We start from the raw sequence: 24,183 nt of genomic DNA, 5'->3' as shown, positions 1-24,183 counted from the left end.
CAAAATTGTTGATTTTCGAAAATTAACTCAATTATAACTCAAAAACTAAAAGCGATGGGGAAATACTTTTTATACATAAAACCTTAGTAATGGGCCATAAAGACTAAATCCATAAAAAGATTGAACCCAATTATTACCATTTTTTATTTATAAGATCTAAATCGATTAAACATCAAAATTGTTGATTTTCGAAAATTAACTCATTCATAACTCAAAAACTAAAAGCGATGGAGAAATACTTTTTATACATAAAACTTTATTAATGGGCCATAAAGACTAAATCCATAACAAGATTGAACCCAATTATTACCATTTTTTATTTATAAGATCTAAATCGATTAAACATCAAAATTGGTGATTTTAGAAAATTAACTCAATCATAACTCAAAAACTAAAAGCGATGGAGAAAAACTTTTTATACATAAAACCTTAGTAATGGACCATAAAGACTAGATCCATAAAAAGATTGAACCCAATTATTACCATTTTTTATTTATAAGCTCTAAGTCGATTAAACATCAAAATTGTTGATTTTAGAAAATTAACTCAATCATAACTCAAGAACTAAAAGCGATGGGGAAATACTTTTTATACATAAAACCTTAGTAATGGACCATAAAGACTAGATCCATAGAAAGATTGAACCCAATTATTACCATTTTTTATTTATAAGTTCTATATCGATTAAACACCAAAATTGTTGATTTTCAAAAATTAGCTCAATTATAACTCATAAAATAAAAGCGATGGGGAAATATTTTTTATACATAAAACCTTAGTAATGGGCGATAAAGACTAGATCCATAAAAAGATTGAACCCAATTATTACCATTTTTTATTTATAAGCTCTATATCGATTAAACATCGAAATTGTTGATTTTCGAAAATTAACTTAATCATAACTCAAAAAGTAAAAGCGATAAAGAAAAACTTTTTATACATAAAACCTTAGTAATGGGCGATAAAGACTAAATCCATAAAAAGATTGAACCCAAGTATTACCATTTTTTATTTATAAGCTCTAAAGCGATTAAAATCAAAATTGTTGATTTTAGAAAATTAACTCAATCATAACTCAAAAACTAAAAGCGATGGAGAATTATTTTTTATTCATAAATCCTTAATAATGGACCATAAAGACTAAATCCATAAAAAGATTGAACCCAATTATTACCATTTTTTATTTATAAGAACTAAATCGATTAAAATCAAAATTGTTGATTTTCGAAAATTTACTCAATCATAACTCAAAAACTAAAAGCGACGGAGAATTATTTTTTATACATAAATCCTTAATAATGGACCATAAAGACTAAATCCATAAAAAGGTTGAACCCAATTATTACCATTTTTTATTTATAAGATCTAAATCGATTAAAATCAAAATTGTTGATTTTCGAAAATTAACTCAATCATAACTCACAAAATAAAAGCGATGGAGAAAAACTTTTTATACATAAAACCTTAGTAATGGGCGATAAAGACTAGATCCATAACAAGATTGAACTCAATTATTACCATTTTTTATTTATAAGCTCTAAATCGATTAAACATCAAAATTGTTGATTTTCGAAAATTAACTCAATTATAACTCAAAAACTAAAAGCGATGGAGAAAAACTTTTTATACATAAAACCTTAGTAATGGGCGATAAAGACTAGATCCATAACAAGATTGAACTCAATTATTACCACTTTTTATTTATAAGCTCTAAATCGATTAAACATCAAAATTGTTGATTTTCGAAAATTAACTCAATTATAACTCAAAAACTAAAAGCGATGGAGAAATAGAATAAACGCAAAAGACCAGATTGATCCACTATCTAAAAGTGGCGTTTACTCACTCCAATGTGACTCCTGCAGAGCAACATACATTGGTGAAACAGGAAGAAACATCAGACAACGAATTAAAGAACATAAACAAACCGGATACTAAAATTTCGGAAGACACTTTCTTACAAACGACCACACCTTTGATGAAACTAAAAATATAAAACTCCTCCATCAACATAACAAAGGCTTCAAACTCACCCTACTTGAAGCATATGAAATCGACTAATACAATAATACAATAATTGTTAAAACTTTCGATTTACATCTGTTTCAATGCATCATTCTATTTCATTTTACAGTCCATTAATGATATATCAAAATTTGAATGTAACCTTATATGTCAACCTTATACAACGAGGAACTTATACAACCTCCTGACGATGGTCTAGGCCGAAACCGGTAGAGTTAATAAATTTATAAAATATATTGGAGTATAAACCATAAAGTTCAGTATGGATGAAAACCCATTTACCTATTATATTTTATTACCTACGAGTTTATTTTCTTAAGGAATTCTAATCGAAATTGATTTGAAACCCGATTAACCGTTACATTCTAGTTTTTACAACATTGTTAACTTTCCAATTAAAAGACAAAGATTAGACGATTCCCTGGATGCTCCTAACCTACCGGGAAAAATAGCGATCGAAACAAGTCGAACTCAAAGGGGGCTATTTCAAGAAGAACCAATTTGGCGTCGAGACGTCTTGAGCTTGAAGAAGCTCCCGACGATGTCTCCGGACTTTTTATGGTGGCGGACCAAGTAAACCATCGGTTTTGGTCATGTCCACGAAACGAGGCGCAAAGGAGAAAAGACCGCGTAGTCCGGGACATCTGGGAGGATGGAAAAAAATGCATCGATCGTAACTCGCGCTACCGCGATACCGCGCGGGGCCCGATAAGAGAGGAAGGCAACGGAGAGTTATTTCAGGCAGGGCCCCGCTCAATTAAAATCTTAAGAGAGCCGCTCTGATCCACCGGGGTTTAATTAAGAAAATAAAAGAATCATGCCGCGGAGCGGGCAAACAAAAGCGAGCAAAAACAAACACTCCGACTCCGTAGATGGTATCTGGGTACTCCTTTACTCCGCCACTGGTACTGGCATGCTTCATACAGAACCGTCTTTAAACGAAGAAAATCTTATCGAAATTTACAATAAATTAACACACATACTTAATCAATTTCAAAGATAAGATCAAATTTTTGATGCAAATCTTAATCAATTAAATGGCTAAGAGGATGAAGGTCTTATTATCTGAGGTTCACTGCAATATTCCTTCTAAAAGCCTGTTCTTGTGATATACACTTATTTGTACCTTGCACAGAGTGAATCGAGAGAAGGAGAAGGAAATTCAGGAAGAAATCCGAACTGGAAAAGTGTGTGGCCAAAAAAAAGTTCTGTTATACTGAAATAATACTAGAAAATTGGAAAAAGAAGCCTACTTGAACCCATAAGCAACTTTCAACTTGATACTGAGTCATCACGTCATGATTAGTATATATGCAACAGAATAGCATAAGCCAGTTAAGTGTATTAGCAGATAGGTCAGAAAGAAGTAAGTTTTAAAGCAAAATTATCTTAGAATATTGCAAACACAAAGTAAATCATTTCCATGATAATTTTTGCAATTAGCTCATCTGTCAGAAATAATTGTATGTGTGCCAAACACTATAATAATAATAATAATATTTATTGATGTACCTCAAAATAACAAAGATACAGCATAAACAAAATTAAGCATAGTACACATAGAAGTCATCAAAAGTGGTTGAGTCAATGTACCTAAAAACAGGCTTATTATTTATGCAACCAGGCTTATGTCTATGGCTGCGGTTTGAGGAAATTATTGCACCTTGAACAAATAATATAGAAAATTCAAATGAAGAGAAGGAAATGCCGGAAGAGGAGGTGAGCGCAGAAGAAACGTCAGAAGGAAATCCGAAATGGAAAAGTGTGTGGCCACAAAAAGTTCCAGCAAGCTTAAAATATTGAAACAATGATGCAGCTGAGAGCAAATGTGTTACAGAGCAATGTGTAAAGGTTAAAATTTACTACAACTTTTGTTGTAAAAGTTATTCTGTATCATGCTCGGAATACCATTTTTTTTAATTACGAATTCTTCCAATTTTCATATTTTCGAATATTTCTCTGCATTGATGCATCTGAGAGCAAAAGCGTTAGAGAGACACCGTGACATCACATCATGATTAGTAATAACATAAGCAAGTGAAATGTATTAGCAGATAGGTAAGAGAAAAGTAAGTTTTAAAGCAAAATTACATCTATACAAACTATCTCTACACTCACACTCACCAGGAGAAGAAGCCTACTTGGACCTAAAAGCAACTAACATAATGGCAAGATAGATCAAGCCAGCCGTATAAGGTCATATTTAGAAGCAGGGATGATTGGACGAAGGGTGGGCCTCAACTTCCCTGATACACGGATGCTTCAAAGACTGTTGGATCCGGAGTAGGCATGGGCATTAGTGGACCAAATAGCCGCATTAAATTGCCCCTCAGCTCCGACATAACCATTTTTAAAGCAGAAGTACTTGCTATAAACTTCTGCATCGCTTTGATCCTACAAAAGAGACAGAAAGGTGCATCCATAAACATTTTCACAGAGAGTCGGGCCGCCTTAAAGGCAATTCAGGCCTACACGTGTGACTCCGCACTGACCTGACTAATGTTGCTATGTTATTACTCTATGGTGGGCTCCAGAACTAAGTATTAAAGCAAAATTACATCTATACAATTCTATGTAATGGAATGTTCTCAGTTCTCAATCTAAACATTATAAGTCTGCAGTATCGAATCTGAAAAACTCCGCCATAGTTTAATAAAATGACCCGTGAAGCTTGGCTATTAGGTTCAAGTATAATGAGCCAGGATTACTTGCGGTTGAGACTGAGATATTGTAATATTTGTTAATACCTGATAATAATTGTTATCAAAATATTTAAACCTCAATGACATTGTTAAGACCAGGTCGCTTGGGGCCGACAAACAAAAATGTTATGTACACTTCAGCCAAAACGTTTATGGTAAACGAGACAAGGTTACTTATGGCAGAGGTACTTCAATCTTAAAATTAAAGATACTGTAATAAAATGACTGCTAAACGCGACTACTGGAAATATTTACAAAGCCTTAATATCATCGTTAAGAGATATGTTATATGCTAAATCGTTGTTGCATTGGGTATTTTCGTCTTCGGCCGGAGAAATACTACTATTCCAGTTCGAGTGTTTCGAGCAAGTAAACTCCAGCAGCGATGTAAAGTTAGGCATATTTGTGATCAACCTAACTCTTACTTCTTCCCATATATTGCATCTATTGTATCAAACAGACTTGTCAAAAATAAATTGGCAGTTAAAAATGTTAATAAGTACTAAGTCGCAGAAGAAATACTAAACATCTTTACACTCACACTCTTTTATTGGGTCAGAATCTTGCAAACACAAATTAAATTACCTCCATGACAATTTTTTCAATTAGCTCATCTACCAGAAATAATTGTATGTGTGCCAAACACTATAGTAATAAGAATATTTATTGATGTACCTCAAAATAGCAAACATACAGCATATAGAAAAGAAAACAGAGTACACATAGTGGTGATCAAAAGTTCTGGAGTTAATGTACCTGCAAAAAGGCGTACCTCTATAGATGAGGTTATGATCAAAGCCTATTTTGCATCTATATGCTACGCATTATGTTCTTATGGTATACACTGATTTGAGGAAGTTACTATACCTTGAACAAATTGGACAAAAAATCGAGAGGAGGAGAAGGAAGTGCCGGAAACGGAGGTGAACGCAGAAGAAATGTGAGAAGGAAACCCGAAATGAAAAAGTAGTCTGTAGCTAATAATAATAATAATAAATGCCACTGAAACAATACTCTAGAATTTAGGTACTAAAACTGTAATAAGACATGATTTTACTATCCTTAATTGCAGATTTATAAGTTTTTAATAATCGAATTCTCTGACTATTAAAACATTGATTATTAGTATGACTCTTACATAAGTCATTTAAAAGGTGAAGTTGTTCTCTCATTGTTCTTAGTTCAGTCGAAAGCCAGTCATGATTAAGTGAGTTATTGGCATTGGAGGAATATTTTTTAAGTGGAAATGAATCCATGTATTTATCGCTCAGAATCCTCATAAAACATTGAAACCCATCATTCACTTCTGTGTTATCCGAATTAATAAATCCCATGAGCAACCATCAAGCAGATTATAAAAAATGAGCAGTCATTTTAGCTCTAACTTTACTTTCATCACACATTTTAATGTTCAACAATTGACCAAAGTGATCAGATAAATTTGTATGCAGACAAACTTTGCCGTACAGACAGCAGAAAAATGTAGTAAAATGTTATCGATGCAATTAGCTTGCCTACTAGGTTCAGAAAACATACACTTAAAGTTAAACGATTTCACCATGTCTAACAAGAAAACACACTCACTGCTATTAGATCCGAAAATAACATTGAAATCACCTGCAAGTACCACTTTCTTAGTAGAAATCGTGCTCAGGATCTCCTCCAATACGTTTAAAAATCTTACAAAATTTTCCGAGGGTGACCTGTAGACTGATAGAACAGACAAATTAAAATCAAAAGTAAGAAAGTAAGAAAGAAGTAAGTTTTAAAGAAAAATTACATCTATACAAAGCCATCTCTACACTCACACTCACCTGTTGGGTCAGAATCTGGGGCAATTTTAAACAAACACAAATTAAATTACCTCCATGATAATTTTTTCAATTAGCTCATCTGCCAGAAATAATTGTATGTGTGCCAAACACTATGGCTGAGGTTATGCTCAAAACCTATTTTGCATGTACATGCCATGCACTACATTCTTATGATATACACTGATCGTGTGTGGCGGAAAAAATGTTCCGGCAGCTTAAAATATTGAAAGAATACTTCAAAATTGGGAGAAGAAGCCTACTTAGACCTAAAAGCAACTTTCGACAAGGTACCGTGACATCACATCATGATTAGTAATGGTGGCAAGATAGATCAAGAGATATGCAATAGAATATTATAAGCAAGTTAAATCTATTAGCAGATAGGTAAGAGACAAGTCAGTTTTAAAGCAAAATTACATCTATCCAAAACCATCTTTACACTCACAGTTACCAGCAAAAGAAGCCTACTTGGACCTAAAAGCAACAACATAATGGCAAGATAGATCAAGCCAGCCGTGTAATATTTAGAAGCAAGGATGGTTGGGCGAAGGGTGGGCCTCCACTAAAAAGAGAAGCCCTTGTCTTGGTACACGGATGCTTCAAAGTTGGATTCGGCGTAAGCATGGGCATTTGTGGACCAAATAGACGCATTAAATTGCCCCTCAGCTCGGACATAACCATTTTTAAAGCAGAAGTACTTGCTATAATTGATCTTACAAAAGGGACAGAAAGGTGCATGCTTAAATATTTTCACAGATAGTCGGACCGCATTAAAGGCAATTCAGGCTTACACGTGTGACTCCTGTGTGACTCCCTAAACTTCAGCAGCGATGCCAAGCTAGACATATTTGTGATCAACCTAACTCTTACTTCATCCCATATATTGCATCTATTGGTCTATTGTATGAAACAGACTAGTCAAAGATAAATTGGCAGCTTAAAATGTTAATAAATACTAAGTCGCAGAAGAAATATTAACCATCTCTACACTCACCTATTGGGTCAGAATCTTGCAAACACAAGTTAAATTACCTCCATGACAATTTTTTTAATTAGCTTATCTCAATCTGCTAGAAATAATAGTATGTGTGTCAAAGATTATGCCTAAGATTGCGTCTATTTTCAGACCATGTGGTCCAGTAAATGGGAATTTTGGGCGCAACCTAATTCATTGATACTTGATTGCTAACATTCTGGAAATATGACTCTGATATCTCAGGAGTTGTTTTAGAAATTTCTCAAAAAGTAGAAATTTCTGCTAAACGTAACTACTGGAAATATTTACAGGTGCAATTTTAAAGCCTTAATATTATCGCTAAGAGATGTGTTATATGCTAAATCTTTGTTGCATTGGGTATTTTCGTTTTCGGTCGGAGAAATGCTACTATTTCAGTTCGTGTGTTTCGAACAAGTAAACTCCAGCAGTGATGCAAAGTTAGGCATATTTGTGATCAACCTAACTCTTACTTCTTCCCATATATTGTATCTATTGTATCAAACAGACTTGTCAAAAATAAATTGGCAGCTAAAAATGTTAGTAAGTACTAAGTCGAAGAAGAAATACTAACCATCTTTACACTCACATTCACCTATTGGGTCAGAATCTTGCAAATACGAACTAAATTACCTCCATGACAATTTTTTCAATTAGCTCATCTGCTAGAAATAATTGTATGTGTGCCAAACACTATAATAATAATAATAATAAGAATATTTATCGATGTACCTCAAAATAGCAAACATACAGCGTATAGAAATGAAAACAGAGTACACATAGTAGTTATCAAAAGTTCTGGAGTTAATGTACCTGCAAAAAGACGTATCTCAATAGCTGAGGTTATGATCAAGGCCTATTTTGCATGTATATGCCACGTATTATGTTCTTATGGCACACACTGATTTGAGGACGTTACTATACCGTGAACAAATTGGACAAAAATCGAGAGGAGGAGCAGGAAATGCCGGAAGTGGAGGTGAACGTAGAAGAAATGTGAGAAGGAAACCCAAAATGAAAAAGTAGTCTGTAGCTAATAATAATAATAATAAATGCCTTTATTAGAAAATAAGCTTAATTGTATAAAGAAAAACATACAAAAGAAAATAGGCGAGTTCCAGCTTGTACTAGTTAGTACAGCTGCTCTAACTAACCTAAGAAACAAAAAAAAAGAAAAACATGACTCTGCCAAAAATTACAAAGCAATAGCTAGATACAACAACAAGATTGCAAAACATGTCAGATCAGCGTTTGCCCCCATGTAGACATTGTTCAAAAAAACAAGAATTTTCTGTGTAAATTTAAACCTTCCTAGTGAGAACCCCTTATAATTATGGTCCACCTCATTATATTTCGAAGTTATTTGAAATATGTATGACCTCTGAAATAAAGACACAAACAGTCTTCCGCGAAATCGCGTATTTATTCGGTGGACATCATTTCGGAAAGTTATCAGTTGGTAGAGATATTGTGGTTCCTTATAGTTTATAATTTTATGGTATAGGCACAAACACTGCACTTTCCTACGATGATACATATTTAGCCATCCCGCATCCCTCAGTTTATACGATATTCTGTTATATTTTCTAATTCCATATATATTTCGAAGACACGAGTTTGGTAGACGGATGGTAGATCTCAGCATAATAAGTGAATTGAGACAAAACAGAGTCTTCGCACAACATCTATTTCAGATGAATACCAAGGTAGTGTCGATGAGGAAACAACATCCTCACATGATAATAAGCCCTGGATATACAGTTGGAGACCTGGAGCTGACCTTAAAATACTGAAACAACTACTTCGACCTAAAAGCAACGTCCAATGAGGTACCGTGACATCACAACATGATTAGTAATAATGGCAAGGTAAATTAAGAGATATGCAACAGAATAGCATAAGCAAGTTAAGTCTATTAGCACTACACATTAGCTCTACACTCACACTCACCTGTTGGATCAGAATTTTGGGCAATGTTAAACAAACACAAATTAAATTACCTTCATGATCAGTTTTTCAATTAGCTCATCTGGCAGAAATAATTGTATGTGTGCCAAACACTATAATAATAACAATATTTATTGATGTACCTCAAAATAGCAAACATACAGTATATAGAAAAAAAAACAGAGTACACACAGAGGTCATTAAAAGGGCTGGAGTCAATGTACCTGCAAACAGGCGTGTGTCTATGGCTGAGGTTATGATCAAAGTGTAATTTGCATGTATATGCCACGTATGATGTTCTTATGGCATACACTGATTTGAGGAAGTTACTATACCTTGAACAAATTTTACAAAAAATCGAGAGGAGTAGAAGGAAATGCCGGAAGCGGAGGTGAACGCAGAAGAAATGTGAGAAGGAAACCCGAAATGAAAAAGTAGTCTGTAGCTGACTTTAAAATACTCCAAAATTGGGAGAAGAAGCCTACTGCGACCTAAAAGCAACATCCGATGAGGTATCGTGACATCACATCATGATTAGTAATGGTGGCAAGATAGATCAAGAGATATGCAACAGAATAGCATAAGCAAGTTAAGTCTATTAGCAGATAGGTAAGAAAAAAGTAAGTTTTAAAGCAAAATTACATCTATACAAAACCATCTCTACAGTCACACTCACCTGTTGGATCAGAATCTTGGGCAATGTTAAACAAACACAAATTAAATTACTTCCATGATCAGTTTTTCAATTAGCTCATCTGCCAGAAATAATATTATGTGTGCCAAAGGTTATGGCTGAGGTTGCGCCTATTTTCAGACTACAGTGTGTTAATTAATTATCGTACACGACGTCATCATTGCAAGTATGCAACCAACATCGCAAATCGCGTATTGCAATCCTAACATTGTGATATTGGTTGCATACTTGCAATGATCCAATGCTACAATTGAATTATGCTGTGTTTACAAATAATACGTAATAGATCTTTGTGTCCATTTCATAACCATCATGTTCTATCTCAATCACCCATTCAGAAAATATTCCTTTTTTCTTTTACGTCCATTAATACAAATAATTTCCAAAATCAAGCCCTGCCAAATTCTGTCACTTTCTGATCAATCTGACAGTTCACTAGATTGAATTAAAACACTTTCCCATCGATTATTTGAAGGTGTCAAAACTGGTGCATAACTCGAAAAGCTTCACCATAAGTTTCCATAACTTAAGATTTGAGTTATGCAAGGAATTTCAGAAATATCTAAGCGTTTCTCGAAAATTTATTCTGATTTCCAAGAATACATACCACGATATTAGTAAAAACATCCTGGGGTTTCTAATTTTAAACAGAAATTCCTAAACTTTTCCTGGAATTTTTTAAAGAACCTGATGTTTATGAATTCATTAATAAGTTTTATAAACAAACAGCTTTAAGAAATCGTATCTCAAGAAGTAATTGAGATATCGGGTTAAAATAAGGTGTGTTGACAATTTAATAAAGATCAAAAATCATTCCTTCATTCAAATAAATATTGATGTTACAATTATTTAAATTAGACTCTGCATAATTAAGATCAACTCATATTAATCAAATTTAATAAATCGTATCTTAAGAATGAATTGAGATATTAGGATGAAATAAGAAGCGTTTTAAAGATAATTTAATACAGATTCAACATACCAAAAATAATGATTTCGTTTCCATACATTTCAAAGTTACGATTTTTAAAATTTAAATCTGCATAATTAAGATCATCTCATTAATCATAATTAATAAATCGTATCTCCAAATTTATTTGAGATATCGCAATGAAATAAGAAACACTGTTGGATCAGAATCTTGGGCAATGTTAAACAAACACAAATTAAATTACCTTCATTTTTTCAATTAGCTCATCTGCCAGAAATAATATTATGTGTGCCAAAGGTTATGGCTGAGGTTGCGCCTATTTTCAGACTACAGTGTGTTAATTAATTATCGTACTCGACGTCATCATTGCAAGTATGCAACCAACATCGCAAATCGCGTATTACAATACTAACATTGTGATATTGGTTGCATACTTGATCCAATGCTTCAGTAAATGGGAATTTTGGGCTAACATTCTGGAAATATGACTCTGATATTCTCAAAATACTTCTTGCTGATATAAACTGAGTTATTGAAGTTAATGTAAATATTGAAAGAAGGTATATTGTTAAGATGAATCCGGTCCTGACTATCCATACGCACATACGAGCTGCACGCTCTCACTCGTACATTGGGGCACCGTTGGTACGTGGAGGCAAGTGATTGCGCACAGGTGTGTCTGCCTTCCTGGACGTCACGTGTGCAGCACTCCGGCAGCTGAGGCCGACGAGATCCTCCGATCCGAGAGAGACTCAGCGGCGCACCGACCGGACCACGGAGTCAAGATCCTCTCATCTTCTTCTCCGAGTCGAATCCTCTACTTCGATGCTCTATTACCGTGTAATTATAAATACCACCACACGGAATCCATTAATAATGCGCACGGACGTCGCGTCGGGGAAACCCCTACCAGCGATATCCGATTCCCTTACACTTTCTTAATTGATTATCGGGTTACACATCTAATACATTTTAATCTTACTTTATTTTATAAACGTAAATCGAAGTATTGGATTACGTTTGGCATGATAAAAGATTACAGTGTTGTTGGTAACCCTGGTGTATTAACAAAGGATGTGCGACCGGGATCCGGACAAAGGAATTACAGAATTGATAGGTGGACCCCCGCCGTGCTAAATGAACGGCGGGATGGCACGCAGACAAACAACGGCGTATTTCGGGTCTGTAATATATTTCGGGATTTTTTCCATAAAAAAATTTAATCGTTTTTTGATGAAATTAATTTGAAAGTAGAAGTAACTTGATACCTTGCCATTCTGGATCTTTTTTTGATCCCTTTCTTTTGGTGAACGAAAAGAAGCAGTCTGGAATAGAGATGACATCGTTATCGAGATCGCGACCACCGAATAAAACAATAGAGGTTGCTGGGATCCGATAAGGCGCGGTAACCTGATATTTCAATTAATTTTAAAATAACAGGTCCTGATTTATCACCTTGACTTCTCCTGTTTGCTCTCTCTTCCATCCGCGTCTTTCTCTATCTCTTTCATCGTCTTGGGTCCTGCTGCGAGATCGAACTGAGACAAAACACACGGTGAGCGTGTTCGTTTGGTTTTATTTAGAAAGGCAGTGGTGCCCTCGCGTCTATAGTTGGAACAGGTGTGCTGCTTCTCTCGGCGGGTTCAGGTGGATCTCCGTTCTTCTTCGTCCTTTTTGCCGAGGGCCGTAACAGGACGACGAGGAGAGGATGAGGCAGGCGCATTGTCTACTACACTCGGCGGCATTGAAAGCGCGACCGCCGCTTTCCAATCTCCTCTTTCACGTTGCGTAATTATCAGCTATTACCGCTGGATGTGAAATAATATTTAACGGGAACGCTGCGAGTCGATAGCCTCCTCTTGCTGCATCTCACTTTTCTAATCTGCCCAACGCGAACACTTCCACGTCTCAAATTATAAACGAAAAAATTTACATTGATCGATTCCTGCGTAAACGCGAACCATTTCCGAGTACCGCAAATATGCTATTTATTGCGACTCGTTTATGATCACTTTGAACCTTGTGGCAAATGACTTTCAATACATAAACACCTGTTTATGTACAGTGTTTCACATGAATAACCAACAATTGAATTATGCTGTGTTTACAAATAATACGTAATAGATCTTTGTGTCCATTACATAACCATCATGTTCTATCTCAATCACCCATTCAGAAAATATTCCTTTTTTCTTTTACGTCCATTAATGCAAATAATTTCCAAAATTAAGCCTTTCCAAATTCTGTCACTTTCTGATCAATCTGATTATTTGAAGGTGCCAAAACTGGTGCATAACACGAAAAGCTTCACCATAAGTTTCCATAACCTAAGATTTGAGTTATGCAAGGAATTTCAGAAATATCTAAGCGTTTCTCAAAAATTTATTCTGATTTCCAAGAATACCACGATATTAGTTTCTAATTTTAAACAGAAATTCCTAAACTTTTCCTGGAATTTTTTAAAGAGCCTGATGTTTATGAATTCATTAATAAGTTTTATAAACAAACAGCTTTAAGAAATCGTATCTCAAGAAGTAATTGAGATATCTGGTTAAAATAAAGTGTGTTTTAAAGACAATTTAATAAAGATTAAACACACCAAAAGTTACTCCTTTATTCAAATAAATATTGATGTTACAATTATTTAAATTAGACTCTGCATAATTAAGATCAACTCATATTAATCAAATTTAATAAATCGTATCTTAAGAACGAATTGAGATATCATCATGAAATAAGAAGCATTTTGAAGGTAATTCAATTAATATTTAACGTATGGAAAATAATTTCTTTATTCCTACAAATCTTGACGTTATCATTTTTTAAATATAACCTAATATATTGAATTGTGAAAGTTAGATTACATATAATTCAAGGAATCGTATCTTAAGAACGAATTGAGATATCAGGATGAAATAAGAAGCGTTTTAAAGATAATTTAATAAAGATTCAACATCCCAAAAATAATTGTTTCGTTCCCATAAATTTTGAAGTTACGATTTTTTAAGTTCAAATCTGCATAATTAAGATCATCTCATTAATCATAATTAATAAATCGTATCTCCGAATCTATTTGAGATATCACCATGAAATAACAAGCATTTTGAAGCTAATTTAATTAATATTTAATGCATTGAAAATAATTTCTTTATCCCTACAAATCTTGACGTTATCATTTTTTGAATACAACCTAATATATTGAATTATGAAAGTGAGGTTACGTATAATTCAAGAAGTCGTATCTTAAGAAAGAATTGAGATATCAGGATGAAATAAGAAACATTTTAAAGATAATTTAATAGAGATTCAACACACCAAAAATAATTATTTCGTTCCCATAAATTTTGAAGTTACGATTTTTTAAATTCAAATCTGCATAATTAAGATCATCTCATTAATCATAATTAATAAATCGTATCTCCGAATCTATTTGAGATATCATCATGAAATAAGAAGCATTTTGAAGCTAATTTAATTAATATTTAACGTATTGAAAATAATTTCTTTATTCCTACAAATCTTGACGTTATCATTTTTTGAATACAACCTAATATATTGAATTGTGAAACTTAGGTTACATATAATTCAAAAAATCGTATCTTAAGAACGAATTGAGATATCAGGATGAAATAAGAAGCGTTTTAAAGATAATTTAATAAAGATTCAATACACCAAAAATAATTATTTCATTTCCATAAATTTTGAAGTTACGATTTTTTAAGTTCGAATCTGCATAATTAAGATCATCTCATTAATCATAATTAATAAATCGTATCTCCGAATCTATTTGAGATATCATCATGAAATAAGAAGCATTTTGAAGCTAATTTAATTAATATTTAACGTATTGAAAATAATTTCTTTATTCCTACAAATCTTGACGTTATCATTTTTTGAATACAACCTAATATATTGAATTGTGAAACTTAGGTTACATATAATTCAAAAAATCGTATCTTAAGAACGAATTGAGATATCAGGATGAAATAAGAAGCGTTTTAAAGATAATTTAATAAAGATTCAATACACCAAAAATAATTATTTCGTTTCCATAAATTTTGAAGTTACGATTTTTTAAGTTCGAATCTGCATAATTAAGATCATCTCATTAATCATAATTAATAAATCGTATCTCCGAATCTATTTGAGAAATCATCATGAAATAACAAGCATTTTGAAGCTAATTTAATTAATATTTAATGCATTGAAAATAATTTCTTTATTCCTACAAATCTTGACGTTATCATTTTTTGAATACAACCTAATATATTGAATTGTGACAGTTAGGTTACATATAATTCAAGGAATCGTATCTTAAGAACAAATTGAGATATCAGGATGAAATAAGAAGCGTTTTAAAGATAATTTAATAAAGATTCAACACACCAAAAATAATTATTTCGTTTCCATACATTTTGGAGTTACGATTTTTTAAGTTCAAATCTGCATAATTAAGATCTCGGTTCGTATCTCGGAAACTATTTGAGATATCATCATGAAATAAGATGCATTTTGAAGCTAATTTAATTAATATTTAAAGCATTGAAAATATTTTCTTTACTCCTACAAATTTTGGCGTTATCATTTTTTGAATACAACCTAATATATTGAATTATGAAAGTGAGGTTACATATAATTCAAGGAATCGTATCTTAAGAACGAATTGAGATATCAGGATGAAATAAGAAGCATTTTAAAGATAATTTAATAAAGATTCAACATACCAAAAATAATTATTTCGTTTTCATAAATTTTAGAGTTACGATTTTTTAAGTTCGAATCTGCATAATTAAGATCTCGGTTCGTATCTCGGAAACTACTTGAGATATCACCATGAAATAAGAAGCATTTTGAAGCTAATTTAATTAATATTTAATGCATTGAAAATATTTTCTTTACTCCTACAAATTTTGGCGTTATCATTTTTTTAATACAACCTAATACATTGAATTGTGAAAGTTAGGTTACATATAATTCAAGGAATCGTATCTTACGAACGAATTGAGATATCGGAATGAAATAAGAAGCATTTTAAAGATAATTTAATAGTGATTCAACACACCAAAAATAATTATTTCGTTTCCATAAATTTTGGAGTTACGATTTTTTAAGTTCGAATCTGCATAATTAAGATTTCGGTTCGTATCTCGGAAACTATTTGAGATATCACCATGAAATAAGAAGCATTTTGAAGCTAATTTAATTAATATTTAATGCATTGAAAATATTTTCTTTACTCCTACAAATTTTGGCGTTATCATTTTTTGAATACAACCCAATATATTGAATTGTGAAAGTTAGGTTACATATAATTCAAAAAATCGTATCTTAAGAACGAATTGAGATATCAGGATGAAATAAGAAGCGTTTTAAAGATAATTTAATAAAGATTCAACACACCAAAAATAATTATTTCGTTCCCATAAATTTTGAAGTTACAATTTTTTAAGTTCGAATCTGCATAATTAAGATTTCGGTTCGTATCTCGGAAACTATTTGAGATATCATCATGAAATACGAAGCATTTTGAAGCAAATTTGATTAATATTTAACGTGTTGAAAATAATTTCTTTCTCAAAATGAACAAAATTTAAATAGTCTCAAATATATCTCAAATTCTAATTGGGATGTCGAGATGAAATAAGAAGCATTTTAAAGGAAATTTAATAACGAATTCTTTTGTTTTGTTCTAGTAAATTACTAGATTTTTTAATGATTTTCAAGCATATCTAGAAATCTAGATTAATAATTGTCTTAATTTTAACAACAAGTAGTGTATTAATGCGATTATATTTTTAAAAACCGCCCAAAGGTTGACTTTATTTATTTTTCAAAGTGCCAAATGAATTATTTATGGCACCCGATAATGATGGGCACTCGATCGACGCGATCAAGGCAATAAATTTCGATAAAATATCGTGGCTTTTATAATATCTTCATACCCGGGGCTGACCCGGCCCATCTCAATCCGGGCCACTTCTTAATAAATTTCACAATCATCATACCTGGCTAATATCAAGATGCCGTCATCGATCTTTGGGCGTGTTTCTGTTTACACAACTTACGATTCTAACAAAAAAAAAATCTTAAATAGATTAAAAAGTTTATACGAAGATTTCTTCAACGTTTAAAGATACGAACACTCGCAGTTGAAATATTTATACCCATTGGTGTTTAGACTCATTTGCAGTTAACCTAATTTTTGGCCTCGCTTCTCGTTCTTGCGGTCGAGAGCCGTTGCTGATACGGATTGAGGTGCTCAAAGATAATTTCTGAGAGCGCAATTACATAACACAAAGAGAAAACCAACCGAGGAGGGGGCTGAAACGAGAAACGGGGCCTATAAATAGCCATTTCGCGCAATAATCGTCTCTCTCAGACCGTCGATGCGCGTAAACTCGTTAAAACTCTCAAATTAATTACATAATTAAAAATATCATTTTTGTATTTAGAAATTAGGTTTAAAATGACTCCACCCTTGTTTTACAAGTGAACAAGGTTTCTTTTTCTTAAGAACTTCTTTACCTGTTTCTTTTACAACCGACCACTTATACACTCAGCGTCCACTTCACCCTTTTTTTTGCAAAAAAAATTATTAAGGGTTGAAATGATTTGATTAAAATGATTTTTGGGTCATAATAAATTAAAAAATGATTATTTTATGATTCAAATTTGGGATAAATGATGAGGAAAAAATGTTAAGGGATTTTCTCAAAGAAGCACCGGACTCGTGGAAGTTCCCGCACGTGCTGAGACCATCCTGACCGTGGATTGGTCAACGTAGACCCCACACCTATGCGGACTCGCCAGGTAAAAAGAGGTACCTCCTCGGGCTTAGCCGGAGTCTTGCAGTTTTGTTTTAAACCGTGCCGCAGCAAGTGTTATTTTCTTCGGTGTGTATCGCGGTGAAGAACGCAACGGTTTAGTGTTTTGAGATGTGCAAGGATAATACAAGGACCGTCGATTACGGGATATTATTATTGTTCGTTACTTTTACTAGTTCTTGTAGCTAACAATTAAAAAAAAATACGGTGAGTCTTATTTAATTTGGTTATTATTGAAAAGAATTTGAAAATTCTTACGTGGTTCTATAAATATATAGAGTTTCACTACCAAAAGAAGTTGACGCCGCCTTCAATAGGACTTAGAAACTGCAAACGGCAGGTGTTTGAAAGTAATTAATGAGACATTAAAATTCATTTAACACCAATTAGGAATAGTTAAAACGGGTCTGCACCCATTTCAACGTTTTAAGTTTTAATAAAAGAACATATTGTAGGTCACTGCCAGAATCTATCCTTTAATTATGTAACGTTTAAGACCTCGGTATTTTACATACATTTACTCGCGTGGAACGTGCATGATTTTTCGAATTACACTCGAGAAGAAGTTGTTTTTTCTATTGGTTTGCAGAATGGGATAGCTTATGTCTGCCTTGGTTCGTTTCGTACGCCACACGGTGAACACTCTCTCAGACAGCTTGGCGCTTGCCATAATTGTACAGCCGCAAGTTACCATAACAGTATTACAATCAGTTACTGGCTCTCGACAAATTGTTTACCGTATTCGGAAGAAAACGACTTTAAGATCGTTGAAACTTGGAAAATAAAAAAAGTTGCAAACTTGTGCTGAATAAGATTTTTTTGTAAACAATAACAGTCGAAATTCTAGAATAACAAAATATGCTTGCTTAAATTGTTTTATTTTTATTTTTTTTCCGGGTGTTGATTTTTAAGGAACCATGAAAATGTATGAAGGTTGTGATAAAAATAGATGAAGACAGAAACTTGACATTTAATAGAAAGGTCGTCGATTTCTTAATAGAAAATAATTTGAGATTAATATAAATGAATTTTTTTTAATGGAAAATATTTTAATCTTACTCAACACAACCCAATTAATTTAGAAACTATCAAAAATGAAATCATACTGTGCTTATATTTTATAAAAATTAATTCTAAACAAATATTATACGAAACTTTTTTCGATAAAATCAAAAATAAACCCAAATTTGTTTTAATATAAAACATTCGTACTATCCAGAGGGAAATCTAAATCATTTCGTTTTAAAATAAACCTAGACAAAATTTTAAAAAATGTTTCAAATAAAAATTATTCCTCAATTAATTCTAAACAAATATTATATGAAACATTTTTCGATAAAATCAAAAATAAACCCAAATTTGTTTTAATATAAAGTTCGTACTATCTAGAGGGAAATCTAAATCTTTTTGTTTTAAAATCGCGTTACACAGCGAAAATTTTAAAAAATGTTTCAAACAAAAATTATTCCTCAATTAATTCTAAACAAATATTATACGAAACTTTTTTCGATAAAATCGAAAATAAACCCAAATTTGTTTTAATATAAAGTTCGTACTATCCAGAGGGAAATCTAAATCTTTTTGTTTTAAAATCGCGTTACACAGCGAAAATTTTAAAAAATGTTTCAAATAAAAATTATTCCTCAATTAATTCTAAACAAATATTATACGAAACATTTTTCGATAATATCAAAAATAAACCCAAATTTGTTTTAATATAAAGTTCGTACTATCCAGAGGGAAATCTAAATCTTTTTGTTTTAAAATCGCGTTACACAGCGAAAATTTTAAAAAATGTTTCAAACAAAAATTATTCCTCAATTAATTCTAAACAAATATTATACGAAACTTTTTTCGATAAAATCGAAAATAAACCCAAATTTGTTTTAATATAAAGTTCGTACTATCCAGAGGGAAATCTAAATCTTTTTGTTTTAAAATCGCGTTACACAGCGAAAATTTTAAAAAATGTTTCAAACAAAAATCATTCCTTAATTAATTCTAAACAAATATTATACGAAACATTTTTCGATAAAATCAAAAATAAACCCAAATTTGTTTTAATATAAAGTTCGTACTATCCAGAGGGAAATCTAAATCTTTTTGTTTTAAAATCGCGTTACACAGCGAAAATTTTAAAAAATGTTTCAAACAAAAATCATTCCTTAATTAATTCTAAACAAATATTATACGAAACATTTTTTGGTAATATCAAAAATAAACCCAAATTTGTTTTAATATAAAGTTCGTACTATCCAGAGGGAAATCTAAATCTTTTTGTTTTAAAATCGCGTTACACAGCGAAAATTTTAAAAAATGTTTCAAACAAAAATTATTCCTCAATTAATTCTAAACAAATATTATACGAAACTTTTTTCGATAAAATCGAAAATAAACCCAAATTTGTTTTAATATAAAGTTCGTACTATCCAGAGGGAAATCTAAATCTTTTTGTTTTAAAATAGCGTTACACAGCGAAAATTTTAAAAAATGTTTCAAATAAAAATTATTTCTTAATTAATTCTAAACAAATATTATACGAAACATTTTTTGGTAATATCAAAAATAAACCCAAATTTGTTTTAATATAAAGTTCGTACTATCTAGAGGGAAATCTAAATCTTTTTGTTTTAAAATCGCGCTACACAACGAAAATTTTAAAAAATGTTTCAAACAAAAATCATTCCTTAATTAATTCTAAACAAATATTATACGAAACATTTTTTGATAATATCAAAAATAAACCCAAATTTGTTTTAATATAAAGTTCGTACTATCCAGAGGGAAATCTAAATCTTTTTGTTTTAAAATAGCGTTACACAGCGAAAATTTTAAAAAATGTTTCAAATAAAAATTATTCCTTAATTAATTCTAAACAAATATTATACGAAACATTTTTTGGTAATATCAAAAATAAACCCAAATTTGTTTTAATATAAAGTTCGTACTATCTAGAGGGAAATCTAAATCTTTTTGTTTTAAAATCGCGCTACACAACGAAAATTTTAAAAAATGTTTCAAATAAAAATTATTCCTTAATTAATTCTAAACAAATATTATACGAAACATTTTTTGGTAATATCAAAAATAAACCCAAATTTGTTTTAATATAAAGTTCGTACTATCTAGAGGGAAATCTAAATCTTTTTGTTTTAAAATCGCGCTACACAACGAAAATTTTAAAAAATGTTTCAAACAAAAATCATTCCTTAATTAATTCTAAACAAATATTATACGAAACATTTTTTGATAATATCAAAAATAAACCCAAATTTGTTTTAATATAAAGTTCGTACTATCTAGAGGGAAATCTAAATCTTTTTGTTTTAAAATCGCGCTACACAACGAAAATTTTAAAAAATGTTTCAAATAAAAATTATTCCTTAATTAATTCTAAACAAATATTATACGAAACTTTTTTCGATAAAATCAAAAATAAACCCAAATTTGTTTTAATATAAAGTTCGTACTATCCAGAGGGAAATCTAAATCTTTTTGTTTTAAAATCGCGTTACACAGCGAAAATTTTAAAAAATGTTTCAAATAAAAATTATTCCTTAATTAATTCTAAACAAATATTATACGAAACATTTTTCGATAATATCAAAAATTAACCCAAATTTGTTTTAATATAAAACGATCGTACTATCCAGAGGGAAATCTAAATCTTTTTGTTTTAAAATCTCGTTACACAGCGAAAATTTTAAAAAATGTTTCAAATAAAAATTATTCCTTAATTAATTCTAAACAAATATTATATGAAACATTTTTCGATAAAATCAAAAATAAACCCAAATTTGTTTTAATATAAAGTTCGTACTATCCAGAGGGAAATCTAAATCTTTTCGTTTTAAAATCGCGTTACACAGCGAAAATTTAAAAAAATGTTTCAAACAAAAATTATTCCTCAATTAATTCTAAACAAATATTATACGAAACATTTTTTGGTAATATCAAAAATAAACCCAAATTTGTTTTAATATAAAGTTCGTACTATCCAGAGGGAAATCTAAATCTTTTTGTTTTAAAATCGCGTTACACAGCGAAAATTTTAAAAAATGTTTCAAACAAAAATTATTCCTCAATTAATTCTAAACAAATATTATACGAAACTTTTTTCGATAAAATCGAAAATAAACCCAAATTTGTTTTAATATAAAGTTCGTACTATCCAGAGGGAAATCTAAATCTTTTTGTTTTAAAATCGCGTTACACAGCGAAAATTTTAAAAAATGTTTCAAACAAAAATTATTCCTCAATTAATTCTAAACAAATATTATACGAAACTTTTTTCGATAAAATCGAAAATAAACCCAAATTTGTTTTAATATAAAGTTCGTACTATCCAGAGGGAAATCTAAATCTTTTTGTTTTAAAATAGCGTTACACAGCGAAAATTTTAAAAAATGTTTCAAATAAAAATTATTCCTTAATTAATTCTAAACAAATATTATACGAAACATTTTTTGGTAATATCAAAAATAAACCCAAATTTGTTTTAATATAAAGTTCGTACTATCTAGAGGGAAATCTAAATCTTTTTGTTTTAAAATCGCGCTACACAACGAAAATTTTAAAAAATGTTTCAAACAAAAATCATTCCTTAATTAATTCTAAACAAATATTATACGAAACATTTTTTGATAATATCAAAAATAAACCCAAATTTGTTTTAATATAAAGTTCGTACTATCCAGAGGGAAATCTAAATCTTTTTGTTTTAAAATAGCGTTACACAGCGAAAATTTTAAAAAATGTTTCAAATAAAAATTATTCCTTAATTAATTCTAAACAAATATTATACGAAACATTTTTTGGTAATATCAAAAATAAACCCAAATTTGTTTTAATATAAAGTTCGTACTATCCAGAGGGAAATCTAAATCTTTTTGTTTTAAAATCGCGTTACACAGCGAAAATTTTAAAAAATGTTTCAAACAAAAATCATTCCTTAATTAATTTTAAACAAATATTATACGAAACATTTTTTGGTAATATCAAAAATAAACCCAAATTTGTTTTAATATAACACGTTCGTACTATCCAGAGGGAAATCTAAATCTTTTCGTTTTAAAATCGCGTTACACAGCGAAAATTTTAAAAAATGTTTCAAACAAAAATCATTCCTTAATTAATTCTAAATAAATATTATACGAAACATTTTTTGATAATATCAAAAATAAACCTAAATTTGTTTTAATATAAAACGTTCGTACTATCCAGAGGGAAATCTAAATCATTTCGTTTTAAAATCGAGTTACACAGCGAAAATTTAAAAAAATGTTTCAAACAAAAATTATTCCTCAATTAATTCTAAACAAATATTATACGAAACATTTTTTGGTAATATCAAAAATAAACCCAAATTTGTTTTAATATAAAGTTCGTACTATCCAGAGGGAAATCTAAATCTTTTTGTTTTAAAATCGCGTTACACAGCGAAAATTTTAAAAAATGTTTCAAACAAAAATTATTCCTCAATTAATTCTAAACAAATATTATACGAAACATTTTTTGGTAATATCAAAAATAAACCCAAATTTGTTTTAATATAAAGTTCGTACTATCCAGAGGGAAATCTAAATCTTTTTGTTTTAAAATCGCGTTACACAGCGAAAATTTTAAAAAATGTTTCAAATAAAAATTATTCCTCAATTAATTCTAAATAAATATTATAGGAAACATTTTTCGATAATATCAAAAATAAACCCAAATTTGTTTTATTATAAAACGTTCGTACTATCCAGAGGGAAATCTAAATCTTTTTGTTTTAAAATCGCGTGACACAGCGAAAATTTTAAAAAATGTTTCAAACAAAAATTATTCCTCAATTAATTCTAAACAAATATTATACGAAACTTTTTTCGATAATATCAAAAATGAACCCAAATTTGTTTTAATATAAAACGTTCGTACTATCCAGAGGGAAATCTAAATCTTTTTGTTTTAAAATCGCGTTACACAGCGAAAATTTTAAAAAATGTTTCAAACAAAAATCATTCCTTAATTAATTCTAAACAAATATTATACGAAACATTTTTTGATAATATCAAAAATAAACCCAAATTTGTTTTAATATAACACGTTCGTACTATCCAGAGGGAAATCTAAATCTTTTTGTTTTAAAATCGCGTTACACAGCGAAAATTTTAAAAAATGTTTCAAACAAAAATCATTCCTTAATTAATTCTAAACAAATATTATACGAAACATTTTTTGGTAATATCAAAAATAAACCCAAATTTGTTTTAA

At 30.7% G+C, this 24,183-nt stretch overlaps 2 protein-coding genes across 3 annotated transcripts in view; both read left to right on the top strand.

Moving 5' to 3' along the window:
* The window catches only part of LOC139432213 (uncharacterized), a 200,625-nt gene that overhangs the window by 94,510 nt on the left and 81,932 nt on the right, over positions 1-24,183 (top strand). The window lies entirely within an intron of this gene.
* LOC111417459 (protein decapentaplegic-like) overlaps positions 1-24,183 on the top strand; it is a 73,943-nt gene that overhangs the window by 29,728 nt on the left and 20,032 nt on the right. The window contains exon 1 of one of the 2 annotated variants that reach the window (XM_023049739.2): positions 17,948-18,138. The exons of the other annotated variant lie outside the window; for it this stretch is intronic. The gene's annotated coding sequence lies outside the window, so the exon portion shown is untranslated. Of the gene's footprint in view, positions 1-17,947; positions 18,139-24,183 lie in introns of those variants that run through there. 2 annotated transcript variants of the gene reach the window in all.

The sequence above is a fragment of the Onthophagus taurus genome, chromosome 11, assembly GCF_036711975.1.
Source record: "Onthophagus taurus isolate NC chromosome 11, IU_Otau_3.0, whole genome shotgun sequence".
Lineage (NCBI taxonomy): Eukaryota > Metazoa > Arthropoda > Insecta > Coleoptera > Scarabaeidae > Onthophagus > Onthophagus taurus.
This window is presented reverse-complemented; position numbering and strand designations above follow the sequence as displayed.